This window comes from Macrobrachium rosenbergii, chromosome 12, assembly GCF_040412425.1.
Source record: "Macrobrachium rosenbergii isolate ZJJX-2024 chromosome 12, ASM4041242v1, whole genome shotgun sequence".
NCBI classification, from domain to species: domain Eukaryota; kingdom Metazoa; phylum Arthropoda; class Malacostraca; order Decapoda; family Palaemonidae; genus Macrobrachium; species Macrobrachium rosenbergii.
In genome coordinates this window covers 26,606,700-26,626,464 of record NC_089752.1, presented here as the reverse complement: position 1 = coordinate 26,626,464, position 19,765 = coordinate 26,606,700, and the positions used below count along the sequence as shown (strand labels likewise).

The following is a 19,765-nucleotide window of genomic DNA, read 5'->3' as shown; positions in this document are numbered from 1 at the left end:
TTTTTTACCCTTTCAAATCTTTATGTCTAGCATTTAAAAAGAAACTAAGCTTGGAAGCACACAGTATAATCCTGGGTTAAATTACAGCATATATAATTCTTCAACACCAATCGGAGATAGAGCTAAGGGAGGTGCAGCAATTATTGTGCATGTCATTGCAACACTCCTTGCTATCAATTAATACTCACCTCCAAGCTGTAGCAGTAACTTTCATTTTATGCTAGCAAATTACAGTTTACTCCATCTATCTTCCTCCTGATTTGGATTTCACTTATAATGATATTCATTTACTGATCAATCAACTTCTTACTCATTTCATCCTACTTGGTGATTTTCATGTACACAACCCCATACGGGGTGGGAACACGACAGATGCCAAGAGTAGGGTGTTGGAGGGTGTTAGGGATGATCATAATATCACTATACTCAATAATGGAGCCATGACCTACCATAACATCTACTCCAATACTTATTCAGGTATCGATCTGAGCTTTTGCTCATCTAGTGTTCACATTGATTATGAATGGTCAGTAAATGAATATCCAAATGGGAGTGACCACTTCCCAACTCATATAAAAACAGTTAAGAATAAGCCCTCTGAGTCACCTCCCAAGTGGAAAGTACATGAATCAGACTCGAAGAAATTTAGTGAGTCTGTTCTCATGGAAAAGAACGTAAAATCATTTCCATCCATCTCAGAGGCATATAATTACCTCAATGACACCACCATCAACAGTGTAATTGTTTCTATTCCAACAACAAAGGGAAGCCCTCTAGACCAGCAGTTCCTTGATAGAACAAAATCTGCAGTAGTATGAGAAAGATCACTAGAAAATGCTACAAAAAGTATAAGAGGAGTGGAACTTCTCAAGCCAAAGTTATTTACCGACATACTGTGGCCAAGCAAAATAAATATTTTAAAAAAGAAAAAAGAGAGTCATGGATTCACTACATTAATGGCATTAGCTCAGAAACACCATCCAAAATGATTTGGAAGAAAATTAAAAAACTAAATGGCAAGTTTTTCCCTGAACCTCTGCCTACCCTTAAGATAAATGGTGACCTAATCAACCAACAGAGAGGGTCACAGAAAAATTAGGAGAACATTTCTCGAGAATATCAATGGTGAGAACTATTTTATAGAATTCCAAGACATTAGAAATGCCCAGATTTCTCTTGATTTAAGTGAAAATATTTTTGAACCATATAATGCAAATTAACACTGCAGGAACTAAAAGATGCCTTGCAGAATGCCAAACCATCAGCCCCTTGTGAAGATAAAGTACTCTATGAAATGCTGAAACATCTCCCAGAAAAGTCAAAGAAATTTCTTTCAGATATAATAAATAAAATCTGGGAAACTGGTATTATTCCTAAGAGCTGGAAATTATCATAATCCTCCATATGAAGAAACCAAACAAGGATCCTGCTTTACCCAGCAACTACAGACCAATAGCTCTCACCAGTTGTTTGTAAGCTGATGGGAAATGATTAACACCAGACTTGTATGGCACTTAGAGACAAATAAATTGCTTTTGTCATTCCAGTTTGGCCTTAGGAAAACAAGATCTACTTTAGATCCCTTGATCAGGCTCTCAAAAACCAAATACAACAAGGTTTTTCTAAACAGAGCCAAACAACAGGAGTTTTCTTTGATTTGGAAAAGGTATGTGACACCACATGGCGTTATGGTATTATAAAAAAAGTTGTACAAGATGGGCATTAAAGGAAAAATTATCAGATTTATAAATTCGTTTTTCTCAGAAAGATATATAAAGGTTAGAGTTGGGAATTATGTATCACAACCTTTATTACAAGAAGAGGGAGTTCCTCACGGTAGTGTCCATAGTGTCACCCTCTTTTCTATTGCCATTAATGGAGTACTAGAAAAGATATCATCACCAGTAAAAGGCTCTTTATTTGTAGATGATTTGGCTCTGTACTGCACAGGATATGATGCAGCATCTACTAGCAGGTTCATGCAAAGAGCCACCAATAAAGTAAGCAAGTGGGCCAATGAGCAAGGGTTTCAAATTTCCGAATCTAAAACTGTCACTGTTCGGTTCTGCAGATGCCAAACTAAGGAAACCATCCCAACTCTTACCTTAAATGGAATTATTTTACCTTACTCTAGTCAAGGAAAATTTTTAGGAATGGTCTTTGATGAAAATCTCACTTGGAATAACCATATTGACAAGTTAAAATTGAAAGTGAAAAAGATCACTAAATATTTTAAAAGTAGTATCTAATTTTAATTGGGGTTTATGTAAGTTAGACTATGGTGGCCAAGTATACTCATCTTCAAAGACTAAACTTAAGGAATTGGACATTGTGTATAATATGGGGTTAAGGATCTGCACTGGAGCTTTTAGAACTTCACCCCTTGAAAGTATTTATGTAGACTCTCGTCAGCTACCACTGGACTTAAGGAGGCATGAGCTAGGTCTGAGACACACCATGCGGCTGAAAATCTCGAAGGAGAATCCTTCTTTTGAGATCTTAAAAGAGTGTGACTCAAGTCTTTTTGGATCTAGATCTTCAATACCATTTCAGATCAGACAGAGGGGTGACCTGGAGGATGAAATCATAAAAATGCAGAAGATCCTACAAATTAAACGTCCTGCTGTCCCTCCATGGTTTATTCCAGCAATAGATGTCTGCATTAAAGAGACAAAGAATAAAGGAAGTCCGGAAGAAGAAGTCAGAAACAAGTTTTTGGAGCGTGATGAGAGGCATATAAATGACAGGAAAATCTATACTGACGGATCAAAATCAGAAGATGGAGTAGGATGTGCAGTGGTGTGTGAAGGGGAATCATATATAAAAAAGTTATCAGACTCTTCATCCATATTCACTGCTGAAGCAACAGCCATAGTTGATGCTTTAAATCTTGCATCTGATAAGAAATTTAAATCCACAGTAATATATAGTGACTCAAGGAGTGTTTTAGAAGCCCTAAAGAAGTTTAATCCTACCCATCCCTTAATTCAAAAGGCTCAGGAATGGCTTTTTTATCTTTCTGTTCTCCACAAAATCAGTAAAGTTATGTTGGATTCCTGGGCATACTGGTCTAGAAGGGAAGGAACTGGCTGATAGTAAAGCAAAGGATGCTGCAAGATGTGATTTCTTAACTAGTAATGTGCCACATTAGGATATGCATCCAGTTATCAGACGATACATCCGTACAAAATGACAGCAGAGATGGACTTCCCCCATTTTATCGACAAGTAGGAAGTACAGAAATATTAGAAAAAGTATCGATTTTTGGAGTTCGGGTTTTAATCGTAACAGAAAATATGAGATCATCCTTACACGGCTTAGGATTGGCCAGTGCCCCAATCTGTGCTCACTGTGGTGATCAGCTGTCCATTGAGCACATGCTGGTGCACTGCCCTAAATTTAATCACCGTAGAGCAAAGTACTTACTAACTGGGAAGACTACTCTAGAGATTTTAAATGATGCCGTTGAGGTAGATCACCTTATGGGTTATCTGAAAGAATCTGGTTATTTTAATGAGTTGTGATTTCAGTATATTTAATAAAGATTTTTGTCATATTTATTCTTATACTAAGTATATATTTTGAATATAAAAGTTTAATATATACTTATTTTTTGTGGGTTCTATCTAATATTCTTCATTTTTTCGTTCATATTTTAACACTGAATTTTACTAGTATGTCATCATTCACTTATTCATTATCAATCATGTCATCAATTTATATATTTCACCTTCATTACGGCGCTGAATAATCCTGATGGGTCTTCAAGACCTAAATTTCATCATCAATCAATCAATCAACAAGGGTGAGGTCAGAAACTTGGCCTAAATCATCAAAGTGAAACAAAGTAAAAAATAACAAGTGAACCACATGCTCACTTTAAACATGAATATGCCTTCCCTTCATGGAGTGGAAGTATAGGGCACCAACAAGTTGCACTATCCAAACACATCTCTCATGAGTATGAATGGCTTAAGAAAATCAGTCTATCGAACAAGAGTGAAAATGCTGTTCGCATATCTTGGGCAGCATGTCATGCTTCTTATAAACAACAGGAGCCCTTTGAAGTAAGCTTATCATCAATGTTGCCTCTTTTTCAAGAGTTAGCTCATTCTTTTGCAGTGATCAAACATGTCAAGGACATTGCAAGAGCAACCTCATAGTTTTTCAATCCTGGTTAAACCTCAATTCCAGCAGCTGATCGCCCACTTTTTACAATTGCCAAGCAAACCCAATGGAAATGAACTTTGCAGTATGGTGATACACTTATCATGTTTGGAGGGCTGCAATTAGAAATGGTAGGAGCCTTAGTTCTTGGTGATCTCTTGAAAGACTGGTTGGACTGCTGCTCTTGCAGACGGAGAAATAGCTAATCCTGGACCAGCAGATTCGTTTATTTCTGCTACACATATGAAGAGGACATGTCTAGCCCATCTGGTGACAACCTACAGTTTATATCATCTGCACAAAGCTGCCTATATATCCAGGGAGCAGACGAAGAAAGTTAGCAAAGTTCTGAAAGTTGATCAGAAAACGAGAGTCAGAGTGTCTGCAATTCAACTTTTGAAATCTTGCGTTTCAGCTAGATTTTTTTTGTTTTAATTATCATGCACATTATGCCAGGTGGCTTTCAATTCATTTGAGAGACATGGAGGCTCTCCAAAACGACACATTTGTTGAATTCGCAAAGGGAAATTTCACTGTTCATAAAACCACTCAGCCTTTTTCCTCAATGACTATAGACCAAGCATATGAGCAGAATAATGCTCATGTGAAAGGGGATGGTGGATCCACTGGCATATTTGAAGATACAGATGCTCTCAGAAGTAGGATAGAGACTGATCCTGAAGTAAGCCACCTGATTGATGAGTTTGAGACTAGAAGTGATGCTGATCCAAAATCTGAGGGCAAGGATCATGAAGGAACAAAGTTTGCAGGAAAGGTTTCATGAAATAGTTTAGAATCTAGGAAAAGTAATAAAAAAAATGGGTGACCTTTTGAAGAAGATTCATTGGATCTGATTATGCTAGACAGTTATGAATTTATGGACAGCAAAGTTAGTAAATCCTTGAGATCTATGTAGAGCCTGGGAAAGGCACATTTCACAAACTTTTTTGAGATATTCAAGACACTGAGCAGATTTTATGGGCCACTACACAAGAACAAAATTTTACAGTTCAGTTGCGAAAGGCCTGTTACAGAGTCCAGGTGCAAACAGTCATTGCAAACCATAAAGGAAAACCGTAATCTATCCTAACACCTGTTCATCTTTCAGTATGAAAATCTAAATTCCCCACCATCATGGCAGAGAATGGGCTGATGCATCAGGGCACCAAGTCACAGCTGCTGCCTCTACTAGAACAGCAGGTATCAGATGAACCTGCCACTGATATTTCCATAATGGGTGGTGCAGCACTTGTCAATGCTCTGAGACCAACAAAGGGACTACATTTGAGTCTTATGCAAAAGTTGAATTTCTGTCCAAGGGACAGAAGCACATACAGAAATACAAACAAGCACGCATTGTATTTGATGTACTGTATATAGGGCAGACAGTATGAAAACACAAACAAGACAAAAAAAGAGGGACAGGATTTCACACAGAGTGATCAACACTGCAAAAACTCCTGGCAATGGGCCAGCTTCCTCAGGAAATGACCAGAACAAAACTGAACTTTTACATACTTGGCAGACAATCGTTTCACCTCAAGCTGATAATGCAGCATGCACTATTGTCACCAAAGGGGATGCTCCACTTTGTAGCAAAGCTGAGCAGGGCACTGCTGATCTACAAGGCTGCACTCACGAAGAAGCAGATACTAGAGTTTTTTTTGCATGCTGCAAAGCATGAAGACATCTCAAGGCAATCACATGCAGTTCAGAAACTGACTGTCATCATAGCAGTATCTAGCATGGAAAAAAATTGGTTTAGAGAAACTATGGGTTAAATTTGGAATAGGAAAAGACATGAAGTGGAAACCTATTCATGAAATTGTAGCAGCCATGAGACCAAAAGCGTCAGTCCTTCATTTTTTTCATTTATTTAGTGTGTGACAAAGTGTCTGCCTTTCATGGAAAGGGGGAATTAAGTTCTACACTAGCAGCTGTAGAAGATGAAGATTTGCAAATAATTTAAGAGTGTGTGATGCTAATGTACGACAGAGGCAGGTTGTATAAAGATGTAAATGAGGCTAAACTTGGTCTCTTTGCAAGGAAGCAAAGAGCTATGATTGCATTCCCCCTACGAGGGGTGCTCTTAGAGAGCATTGCAAGAGAGAGCTGCCTTTCAAGCAGGGCACACTTGGAACCAGTCTTTAGTATGCCGTCCAGTAATGCCCAGTCCAAGACACCGGGGAACGCAACTTATTGAAGGTGCCTGGCTTCCGTATTGGACAGATTTGCCAAAAGCAGCAGAATCCTGCCAAGAACTGAAAAAGTGTGGATGTAAGGAGGACTGCCATGGTAGGTGCAAGTGCTACAGCTCTGGACTTAGCTGCCCAACTCTCTCTGCAGTTGCACTTGCTAAAAAATGGTGGCGATATTGGAAAGGTGGATTCAGTTGATTTCTTAATGACAGTATGAATACCGAGACATCATTTCACAGTCATTATATGGAATGGAAATATTTAAAATATTGTCATGAAGTGATCAAGTACCTGGTTATTACACAAATATTAAGACCAAAAAATTTACCTCACTTCAGCCAGATACTTGAAACCTCATGACAATAATATTAAAACTGAATACTCTAAAGGTACAGTGATCCCTGAAAACTTGCTTAACACTTGAAACATCAGTCTAAATTTATCAAGTTATGGGTGAGGCAACAACTGATAAGCTATAAACAGACTAGGGGAAAAAGGGCATCACTCCATCAAATACTATAATTGTTTCCCGGGTTCTACTTCACTTTGATAAATACAATGGAGAACTAGTCAGATATATCACTTACCTTGAGTACACACACAAATATCTCTAATCACTGGTGGTCAAAATGAAACACTGTGCTTTTAAAACTTTAAACAAACAAATTTATTTCTAAGTTCAAAAGTTATAAGTAGAGTTCACAATCTCCAAAAGATTTACTATTACTTGACAACAGTGTAAGATTTAAGTATTTCTTAACCAAGACTAACTCACAAAACTTTAATTTATCAAGGAATCAATTTAATTAAGCAAAATTCAAATGATTAACAATAACACTCACTCCAGATTATAATGTAAATCTTAATAATTGAAATCAACACAAATGTTCACTGAAATCTTAATAATTGAAATCAACATAAGTATTCACTGAAATCTCAATGAAATCAACACCAACAAAACACTAATTAATCACCAACACAAACTTTGGGAAACACTGTGAAATTATAAACACATGAGTATATGAGATTAATATGAAAACACGGACATATAAGAAAGAAATATGCAGAAATAAATATACCAACAGCAATTTCACTAAGACAAAATATGTTTAAAGATTATATCAATCTTTCAAAAGATTACCTTCACTTTTAAAAAAAGATTAAACTCACCTCTTACTAAAATCACAACTATCTTTCACCAAGACAACACTTCAGTTTTAAACATGATACAATACAAGTAAATAAGCACATTACCTTATTCCATTTTGTAATCTATAAAACACACTTTTTCACAATGGCTATAGAACACAGATATTTTAAACCATTCTTAAAAAACATTATATTTTGTGGGAGAGTGACCAAAAATCTCACAACCTTCTATATAAGGGCGATCTGAGAGAGAGAGAGAGAGAGAGAGAGAGAGAGAGAGAGAGAGATCTTACTGTTACCAGGTTCCTTTCCTAACTAATTCTCGTCCACCATCGTCTGTTATACCTACAAACCTGGGCTGCCAGTTAGTCATTTCAAATCTTAGAACAACCTGAGTCCCTTCTTCTACATTCTAGAATACCCAGAATACAGAATTCCTTCTTCAACAAACAGAATACATGGAATACAGAATAAGTACAGTATTCTTTGGCTTGGAAAGGAAATATGTTTGGCCCTTTATCTAAATGATTGGCAGATCACTTCCTGGCTGGACACTTGTCCAAGTAAAGGCCAATTATGAGCGATCTGCGGCCAAAAAACCCTGTCAGTCCTCGTCAGATCTCTTATCTCTCCTCACTTATCTGAACTGGTTACCAAAATATCTCTCTACAGAATCTGAAACTTTAGCTCCGTGAAAGATGGTATGTTATGAACACAAAAGAATATCTAGCATTTATAAGCATTGCACAACATTTACTTACATGATAAAGTCACCTCATTACACCTCACAACACATGAAATAGCTGTAAGAAAAAACATATCAAAATCATAGACAACACATCAAAAACACAGAACACATATTACTTTTACAGAATGGTTATGTATTATAACATCATATTATGATAATATAGAGCGAATTTGGCACCATTTTGGAAAAGTGTCAGCCATCTTGGAAATAGCCATATATTGAGGTGGCTGGAGGTAGATTTTGATTTATGGGGTAATAAGAGTTTTCATGCCAAATCTGTTGCTTGTATCACTATTTGCACTTTTTGTCCACCACCGCACTACCAATGAGGAACAATGTACTCTAGTTAGTGTCCTAAAGTAGATCAATGTTTATGTACCTTTTAATGTTTGTATTTCTAGAATCACCTTTTATTTATACATTTGATTCCTGTTGGTATAGAGAATATTTAGGTACAAAAATTTTAGATACCTTGAGATCTTGCAATGTTAACCCAGACAGTCTTGGCAGTGGTTATGAGTCCAACTTGTTCATCTAGGTCTAAGTGATACTTTTTTATGTATTTGCTTGTCGTGCTCTGATTTACAATAAACTTTGTAAAACAGGTGTTGATAATAATGCATTGTGTATCCTTCACACTTTTTAGGCAATCAACAGAGTATTGTAGATTGTGATTTTAGTGAGTTTAGATTACTCGGCCAGCCCTATAAGAGCTGAAAGTCAGCTCAGTGGTCTGGTAAACTAGTTTAATACTACTAGATCTGTCATGCTTGGTGTTCCACGCAATAGCCTTCTAGGATATATGTTGCTTCAAGTCTACTAGTGACATGACTGGTAATGTTGACAATAAAGTAATACAGTGTGCAGATGATGCAACTCTCCTGGCATCAATTGTTCTGTCTTGTGAAAATGAGGTAATGCTGGCTTTAACGAATGATGTAGTCAGAGGGTTAGGAGGCTGAACTCGGGTAAATCTAGGACATGTTTGAATAACTAAATTCTGCACCACGATATTATGTATTGGCAACAATGCTTCTAATAATTAATAGTTCTTGGTGTTAATTCTCAAACTAATTTTTCTCATGACACAAAGATACATCACCTTTTGCTGCCAGAAAGTTTTGTATTACTTGTAATTTTTCTTGAACTAAAGAGGTTATGATAAGGATATATGTTTCCGTTGTTTGGCTAATTATGTATTCAGAAATTGTTCTCTGTCCGGGTGACAGTAACATCTCGGGATCTTGAGCTTATAGCCGGAATTGCTTGAAATAGTTCATTTCTTTTCTGCAACAGAATTAATCGTGTTTAAAGCATTGTTTAAATATTTCCCATTTGGGTATCATTCATATTTTTTTATTTCAAGGGGACCTACCACTTTTATTCATTACACGATGCATTATGTCGGTATCCCTGTTCAGTTGAAAGTACCATGATTTCATAAACCAGTCCCAAGAATTGTGCCACTAATGTTAAGAATGATGGATACCAATGCTTGGAAGTCCAAGAGAAGCTGTGATATTCTGCTAAAATACAAAACTCTTGTTCCTAGAGTCATTCAACTTATTCAGTTCTCAGATGCTAATGAATTGATGGTTATATCTTAATCTCTTATTTATTTGTTATTATTTTCACTTGTCTTCTCTTTTGTATATGAATATTTAATTCGTGATGGGTGTAATGCAAGTTAATGGCAATTTTTTTCTTTACATATGGATGTGTGCAAATTAGAAATACTCAAGTACAAGTGTTTTCTCTCTTGTTTTTTCTGGGGGAAATAATCAATTTTATTTGAGTTTTTACACCTCTTGACACATTCCCATGATTTAGCACATTTACAATTTCATTCATTCATTCATTCATTAAATTCCTCTTTACTACTTCTCATTATGATGTTTTATTGCTTTTGTTCAGGTAATTTCAGAAGCTTCGATCAAATACACAAATGTTTAGCTGTATTATTTTTAACTAGGACATTTACTGCCTTTGCCCTCTTTTCCTGACAATGGGGAAGATTTCCGCTGTTGAGTCATTGCTTTCTTAATATGACCTTTTTTCCAGTTGTGACGCTAAGCGGGAAATTTATCGACATTTGTCTTTTAATGATACTTAAGAATGTAGAAAATCAGCCATTACAGTTTTCCTGAGCATGGGAACTCCAAGGTAAAACAAAGTTATTCCTGCTGCCTAAAAGTACCTCAGCTGACTGCCTGACTTGCTGTTGGCATGATGGACCTGAGAACTAAACAATAATGAACGATAAACAGTTGCGGAGGCCAGGTTTTCTTATTTCACTGCAGAGATTTCCTTGTTTTAGGATACAGCACTGGGCAACTCCACTTCTTTTATGAGTTATGTGCAAAGATTATCCACAGTCACCTTTCAAAAATACTTTTTTTCCCTACAGTTACATCCAACCTTGGCCTTACGTCAAACATGAACTGATATGTAAAGTCCCCGCTCAACGTGTTCTCTATACCAAACATCCCATTTTCTGCGGTGCCTTCACATCGACCTGGGGTCAGCCAAAACACATGTTTTCCACCATAATCATAAATTGTATATTTTATTGCCTTTCCAATTGATCATGCTATATGTACATGTAACGAAGTATTTATGTTATGTACCAGACATTATTGATCACTATGTTTTCTGTATGAACCTGTTCTGTTTTTGTAGAGAATTAGTTTGACCTCAGGTCACCTGTAAATCTTTGTACCCGCAGTCTCTGTGAAGTACGCAGACATCCGCACCCTGCTTTATAAGCAGCTCGCTTCATCAATAAACCAGCAGTACTTGTCTTCCTGCTCATTATTTCGCACCTCTCTCACAGTGGTGACCCCCGTAGTGGTTCCCGGAAGCCATTAGGCTAACGGACCCATACGGTGACTAAGTCTTGGCCCGATGAACCTTACCCACGCCCCTAACGGACTAACTATGGCGCTCTAACAAAGCGTTCGGGCGTTTACCGACCCTCGTCGGCAGGTTGCCAGAGTCATTAGCGGACCCACACGGCACACTCCCCCAGCGTGTATTGGCGCGAGTATTCCCTCACACTCCCACACCTCCATGCCGATACCTGCACCCCACACAATGACCCCCCTGACGGACCAACCAAAGACGGCCCTTAAAATAAGGCTGCCGCCATTTACCAGGGAAAACCCAGCATCCTGATTCTACAGGTCGAGGGGCAGTTCAGGGTAACAGGCCTAACAGACAAGGTGTTGAAGGTGGACATCGCCATCAACGCTCTCCCGGAGGAGATGTACAGGAAGGTCGCCCCGTGGTTGATGACGACGTCAGCCCCCCACCCTCTAGTGCCCGCCTCCAGACGATGGCTGGTCTCCGACATCATCCATGGCCTATCCAAACCCTCCGGAAGGACAACAGCCAGGCTGCTGACAGAGAAATTCGTTTGGCACGGCATATGGAAGGTCGCGACAGCCTGGGCAAGGCAGTGTGTGCAGTGCCAGGCCAGCAAAGTAGGACAGCACACCGAATCTGGAGTGGGCGAGTTTCCCCAGCTAAGGAGAAGCTTCGGGCACATCCACGTCGATGTAGTGGGTCCTCTTCCCCCATCAGGAGGAGCCAGATACCTTCTAACAGTCGTCGACTGCTCCACCAGATGGCCAAAAGCTACACTCATGGAAGAAGCCACCTCCAATGCGGGCGCGGAAGCCCTCCTCTCCAGCTGGATCAGCCAGTTCAGTGTCCCGGACCACATAACAACAGACAGAGGACCCGCCTTCCTGTCCGAGCTGTGGACCGTCCTGGCACGCCTGATGGGGACCACTCACCACAGCATCACTGCCTACAACCCCACAGCCAACAGAATGGTGGAAAGGTTCCACAGGTCTCTGAAGGCGTCCCTCATGGCTCGTTGCTCCTCCGAGAATTGGAAATACCAGCTGGCCTGGGTCCTCCTTGGGTTGAGAACCTCGCCCAGAGCCAACAGCGACCCCTCCTCCATGGAAAAAGTCTACGGGGAGACCCTGGTAGTCCTGGGGGGAACCACCACAGAAGACAGAGATGACATAGGGATACAGAGGCTCCGTGACAGGGTTGGAAAGTTCGCCCCCTGCCAAAGGACAATCACCAACAGGACGTCCTCCTTCATGCCCCCCGGGCTATCCCCTGCCACCCACGTCTTCATCAGGGACGACGACGTGCGCCCACCCTTAACCAGACCCTACAGAGGACCTTTCCTTGTACTGGAAAGAAACAAGAAGGCATTCCGAATAGCCGTCCATGGGCGGGAAGACTGGATATCTGTAGATCGTCTCAAACCCGCATTCCTGGAGGAGGGCATCGGAGGTGGTCCCCAAAGCCTCCCGCAGGGTGTGGCAACCCCTCGGACAACCCATTGCGCAGGAAAAAGGCGTGGGCGTCCCTGGAAACCCCAGAAACCAGACAGGAAGGCACCCCAACAAACCACTCCGGGGGTGCCGAGGAAGGCGACCACCCTCTCCAGTTGACATCGAGGAAGCGAGGCCCCCTTCGTCGCCCCAGCAGATACTGGCTTTGATCAGACGTTACCTCCGTCTTGGGGGGGGAGTATTGTAAAGTCTCTATAGCGAACATCCCGTTTTCTGCTGTGCCTTCACATCGACCCGGGGTCGGCCAAAACACGTTTTCCACCATAATCGTAAATTGTATATTTTATTGTCTTTCCAAATGATCATGCTTTATGTACATGTAACGAAGTATTTATATTATGAACCAGACATTATTGATCACTATGTTTTCTGTATGAACCTATCCTGTTTTTGTAGAGAATTAGTTTGACCTCAGGTCACCTGTAAATCTTTGTACCCGCGGTCTCTGCGAAGTACGCAGACATCCACACCCTGCTTTATAAGCAGCTCGCTTCATCAGTAAACCATCAGTACTTGTCTTCTGCTCATTATTTCGCACCTCTCTCACAGATATGGCTAATTGGAATCTTCATATGGCATGAAGCGTAATTCCTTAGTTCTGACAAGTCTTTTCGAGCGACTGTTCATACAAAAGAGGTCTTTCATTTTTTTTTCACGTGTGCGGTATGTTCGCGTTTGTTTTATTCAAGCCAGTTTAGGATCCTTTTGCAGGTAGCGCAGGCATAAATATGATATTAAAATTATTAGTTGGATAAATAAAGAATTTTGCTATTTTATGGCTACTTTCAAGATGATTCAAAATCCTGTTTGCATAAAACACACACACACACACACACACACATATATATATATATATATATATATATATATATATATATATATATATATATATATATATATATATATATATATATATATATATATATATATATATATATATACATCTGGGTTACTTAAGTATTAATGACTTGGAGGCTCTAGACGTGACTTCCAAAATCTCTTACTGTTAGAGCCCATTTTTTAAATTCTTGTTGTAGTATTTGTAGTATATTTAAATAGTGATAAAATCCGCTTGATATATTTACCTAAGTAAGTGTTTGCTGGTATTCAGTTTGCCTACTTCTTGCTGAAAATGGTAGGCTTGTTTAAGTTATGTGGCCCCTTCCCAGTGCGAAGCAAACTGACAGTAGTAAATTAGTATCGTATTCAGTAAGTAAGTATAGCTTAGTTTTACCAGACCACTGAGCTGATTAACAGCTCTCCTAGGGCTGGCCCGAAGGATTACACTTATTTTACGTGGCTAAGAACCAATTGGTTACTTAGCAACGGGACCTACAGCTTATTGTGGAATCCGAACCACATTATAGCGAGAAATGAATTTCTATCACCAGAAATAAATTCCTCTAACTCTTCATCAGCCGGCGGCGGGAATCGAACTCCGGTCCATCGAATGACGGTCTGAAGCTCAACCAACTCGGCGTATTCAGTGAGGGTATGAGGCAGACACCCAGCAAAGCAGAGTTTAATGATCAGCCCATCCCTTACCATGCTCCACTCCGTGATTCACTTCTTAACACTGACTGGTTAGAATCTTCGTTTATCACAACCCTCAAGAAAACATTCATTCTTGTCTGGAATCTAGTTACAGTTTTTAAGTATTTATGTATTTACAGAGATGATGATAGTGTCACACCATTCCGGTTTATTGTTCTACCATTGTTGCAATATTCCCTTCTCTTGACGTCATCATTAATCATGGGTCTTTATCTTGTAGACAAAGCTGCTTTAAGTGGTGATTTCCTTTTCCTCGAACTTGTGTGTAGGAATTTGTCCATCGTCAGGAAATATCCGTTTTAGTAAGGAACATCCACTGTGTTCTCTAAAACCCGTCCCTCTTGTTTGTGTATTACTTATCTTGTAGAGCGTGAGCATCGCCAGTACCGGAGGCCTCTCATGACCCATTATTAGTAGAACTGTGGAACAGGCTTCGTAAAGGTGTTACGAATGTTGATACTCGAAAGTTCAAGACATAAGTAATGTTCCTTTAGTTATTTTCCTGACTTTACGTTCACGTGCTGCACATCTGTGATGTACTGTACAGTACATGTGTATGCATTTATTGATTTTTATTTCTCCATTATTTTCGTCTTTACTTTAATGCCCTTACATTATACTCTCCGTAGGGGGTAGTGGCTTCAGAGGACCTCACGTGGTGTACTGTAGGCATTACTGAAGGGTGTTTGCAGCGTTCCCTAGGCCCCTAGCTGTTCCCACTTTTAGCCTTTATTTTACCTCCATTCCCGATTCCTTTCTTCATTCCAGTCGCCCAACCTCTCTAACTATGACCTCTTTGTACACCTGGGGGGTGGGGGGCTGTTCTCCCAGTTCCACCCTGAGATCCTTGTATTTCATCTTTATTTTCTGGATCTCTTTATCTCACCGTCCAACCACTCCAACAACTCGCTCTTTTCACTGCCTTAAGCGCTGAATGGCGGAAAGTGGTCGAGTGCTTGGCTTGACAGCCTAAATTTCATGAAGACAACAAGTCTTATGTTGTACTCTGTATAGGTATTCTATGCACATGAAGCAAGTTGAGCTTCTTCGGCATATTCCAGGATAATACACGAACATTGTGAGTCATAGTAATGAATATTAACTTGTGAGTCATTTACGGATCAGTTTCTAGTGCGAACTAGTTTTGCCTTTTTTTCTTCTTTTTAACTGTCTGTCACTATCGTAGAATAATAACTGGGTGGACAGTATTACTATTATTATTATTATTCAGTAGATAAAACCTATTCATATGGAGCAAGCCCACAGGGGCCATTGACTTAAAATTGAAACTTCCAAAGAATATGGTGTTCATTAGGAAGAGGTAAGAGGAAGTAAAGTGAAATACAGAAAGATCTCCCACTTATATTAGAAAAAAAAATTAACAAAGTCAGCATAGCTTATGTTTATAAGTCCTGTGACTTACAAATGTGGGCCTGGAATGGGTCAAAGGCCTGCTCATTTCAGATTGAATTACTGCATTTGTCTCAGTAATTTGACATCAGATGTTTTAGATGTAAGGAAAAGAAAAGCGTTTATAAACTAAGCATGTAACGACGACCATACATAGACAGGTATTCTCCATTGGTCCTCGACTATATAAAATAAATAAATAATAGATGGATAAATGAGAAAACAAAAACATGTCAGACGGTAGATATGTTTGACTCTATTCGTCATCCGAATCATTACAGCATTTTTTCTGGTATCTTTCTTTTGTTCCTCTGTTAATGTAAACGAATTAACATTGTATCTCTCAAATCACTCGTCTTTGTATCAAAAGACGTTTGTATGTTAATGTATTTCCTTGTGTGGCTGATAAAGGAAATATACTTAACATAAATCGAAAAATAAAACTCCACGTCGTAGAACAGTTACAGCAACTCACCAACAGGATTTGATTTAGAGATACTTATGGCTCCTAAATGTAAGATACATTGGTTACAGTAGGTGTGTTGTATTAACACCACTTGATAATCCGAGCGTTTTCTCTCAAAATGAGTCGGAAATTCTAGGTTTATAATGTGTTTCAGCTATCCGCTTTTTCACTTCGAATATAGGCGATTGCAGTTGTGATCCTTTTACAAGCACTCAGTTTTCAAGTGTGAAGATGTTAGCCTCATGAACTTGCTGTCACGCACAAAGCTGGCCACAGACAAGTTATTCATGTGCCGAGTTTTTCTTCGTATGGTTGTATTCCATTGTCCAAGTAAGAATGTATTATCTTGATCATAGAAGTATTCATATTCTTGGTTTGTGGACTAGCAGTAAGGCGAATGTTATTTTACCATCCCAGGCAGACTCATATAGTATTACAAACTGCCTGACACAGCAACAGTCATCGACACAAGCGCGGAAGATTTCAGTTAGGAGACTGAAAGTGTAACAGTTCATTAACACACACTCTCCGATAGAGATTAGCAGGTGAAATAATGAATAACCCCATCCTCAGGTAAGACATTCCCGCTTCCCACAACCCACATGATGGGTTACTGTAGATACATTTGCGCCCGGGAGATGGCGACACTGGTGTAAATGGAAGCAAAAACTTACAGGTACCAGTGAAGACGATACGACCATTTTTTTTTTTTTATTTATCTTTAATCGAGCCTTCAGAGATCATTATCCACACGGCACCATTTATCAGTGTTGTGCCGCATTCGTAGGAATTGACGCTGGAAACTTTGCAATGGTCAATCTTTAAGGCATTAAAAAAACTCTGAACATTCATGGGACTGAAATAAATTGGGTTCGCAAACATTCATTTCATGGTTTGAGGTTATGCTGTTCCAAGCAGGATTAGGTTCCAAGAGCTTTGGTATATGCCAGAATTTGACTGTACATATGTTTGCAAGGACGTATAAAATATGATATACCAACGAGTCGTTGAAATGCATAGTTTCTCACTTGCTTCATAAAAGTCTGCATATATATATATATATATATATATATATATATATATATATATATATATATAATATATATATATGTGTATATATATATATATATATATATATATATATATATATATATATATATATATATATATATATATATATATATATATATATATATATAACATCTTTATGATGTCAGTGTTGACTTTTGATCCTTTGCGTTTGATATGGTTCGTGAGTTTTCTACATTTTAATTTTGATAATTTAGGAAGGCATAGCATGATTCAGGCGAAAAAGAACAGTTCCTAAAGTGTTATTCAAAAATCCTCTTGAATCTGAAGCTGAGACTCCCGTAACCAGCGTGAGAAGAATGTCTGCTCTCTCTTTCTCTCTCTCACTCTCGGACGATTCCTCAGTACTCAGTTCCTCAGTTCTTTACTCTTTCAGTGTGCTGAGAAGGCTCGGCCTGTTAGGTAGTGTTCGGTTGTCGCTCGCGGCTTTAACGGAGTGTGTACAGTGGAGTGTTTAAAATCCAGGTAAATAACTCGGTGTTGTTGGAAGTATTTTAGTGTCGTGTGTTATTTTGGATGGTTCGTCATTCCTTTAGTGCCTGTGACTGACAAAAAAGTACAAAAAGTTCTTTTTGTTGAATAACCGTGTTGTTAAATGTAGTTTATTTTCATCACTTTTAGCGCGCACACGCTGCTGCTTCTCTCTCACTTACTCCCGCTCTTTCTCTCTACCCCACCACACTACCACCCGTCCCCTCCCACCACCGTGTCTCTGTGGATATACAGTAACCCCCTCCGCTTCCTCCACCCCGTAATCCCTAGCCCAAAGATAACCCACTACCCTCCCATCAACCAGAACCGTACAAGGAAGTGTCTTCGTTTTTACAACTACTCCATTCAAGAAGTCCTGGATTTAATACTCCCTACTTCAATTGCCAACGGTTTGTGTCATTTGTAGTAATTTTGTTTCATAGTTGTTGTAGTTGTCACCACATAATGATTGCCTTAGAAATTTATGTTCTAATAGGTATTTATTTTGATTTTCTTGTCAGTCTGTATGTCTGTCTGTCTGTGTTGTCTCATAGCGCACAAACGCAGACCAGTGTTCAGTTTCATGTTATGCAAATACCGGAAAGAAATTTCTCCACGTTCTAATCTCAGGGGAATTCCTTGTACAAAATAGATGGTAATCAAAGTAATACTCAGATGTCTTCTAGTTTTAAAGTGCTTGCCTTCAATCACATAGATGTTTGAGTTGCAATGACCTCAGAAAACTGAAGCTATTCGGGTCATTCTCCCAACTACTGGTTCTGCGGCTTCTTGTTTGTTGGTGTAGGGTAACACCTCGAAACCCGTTTTGAGATATGCCACATTCAGTTTTGTGCCTTCAAATGCTGTTTGTTCCTCAAACAGCATGTGGACAACATTTTAAATTTACGTTTCCGTAGTGTTAGGCCCAACAAATTATACAGGCTAATATGGAGGCGTTTGGTCTCTGTTTAGAGTTAGTAAAAATTTTGGTATGGCAGTATTATTTTTGAGCTTAAGTATTTTCAAAGGCTCTGTATTTCAGAAAAATTATAGTCAAAATTTCTAAGAATAAAAGTTGCTAGGCACATAATTTACATTGCTGTTGGCCGAGTAACTGACCATGCGGGGATTTCAGTTTATTTTAGGGCATGGCCCCACGTGTGTGTCTGTCAGGAATAGATTGTTTTTCAAGGATTTTCGGTTAGTAGCCAAATGCTGAGAAAAAAAAAATCACGTACATACTGTTTTAACCTGGTTACGCTTCTTAGAATTTAGAATGTCAGACTTTCTGAAAGTAGACCCATTCAAAATAAGGAAAATGACGGATATTGAAAACAAAATAAAACCAGTACTGGAAAAAACTATAAGCCACCACATTATTGATGGGGAGCTCTCGGTGTTTCTCAAGTAGTGAGATTAGAACCCCATGGAATGTGTTTATGCTCGTGGCTGAGAAATAACTTAGCCTTTTGCAGTGTAGCGCAAGTTCAGCACAATATTTGTGAGATCATGTGCTGCATGAGATATGTTGGAGTTCTGTCGAGTGGATGGGGTGTGGAGGGTGGTGATTGGGTCGCTGGCAGTAGGTTACTTCCAGCCATTCCTAATCCCCCATTGTACCTGTTGACTGGAGGTAAATTTGCTGAGAGCTGGCAACGCTGTACCACCAATATACTTTTAATAATTCCGGAGTAGATAATTAATTTTTTTGCTTTCTGTCATTGTAGTGCTTGAATCCTGAACTTTACGGTCAGCGACAAATAGTTGCTTCTTGTTCAAGTAGGAAATATTACGCTATGAGAAGAAAGAAATTATTCGTTGGTATCTCGTACGATAACGGACGAAGGCTACGACCAGAAACCCGCTAACTACTTCTTATACTAACTCGAGAGATGATTCGTAAAAGCAATTCACTATTTTGAAATGTGCCGTTAGACAGAAATTATAATGTAAAATTCCTAGATGTGTTAGACATTATTGGATATTTAAAGGATTTGAAATACAGTTAAATATTTCTTGTATTTTTAAAGGAGATTGCGTTGAACGTTGTAAATATGTTATGTACAATAATACCAGATATGATGAGCGAGACCTGTAGATATAAATTCCCCTCCCAAAACTGACTAAAGTCTTATTT

At 39.0% G+C, this 19,765-nt stretch overlaps 1 protein-coding gene across 2 annotated transcripts in view; it reads left to right on the top strand.

Moving 5' to 3' along the window:
* Positions 1 to 17,494: 17,494 nt before the first annotated feature.
* Positions 17,495 to 19,765, top strand: part of LOC136844456 (transmembrane protein 47) — a 450,890-nt gene continuing 448,619 nt past the window's right edge. The window contains exon 1 of one of the 2 annotated variants that reach the window (XM_067113711.1): positions 17,495 to 17,622. The gene's annotated coding sequence lies outside the window, so the exon portion shown is untranslated. Of the gene's footprint in view, positions 18,039 to 19,765 lie in introns of both variants that reach the window. The other variant, XM_067113712.1, reaches the window with a different exon arrangement.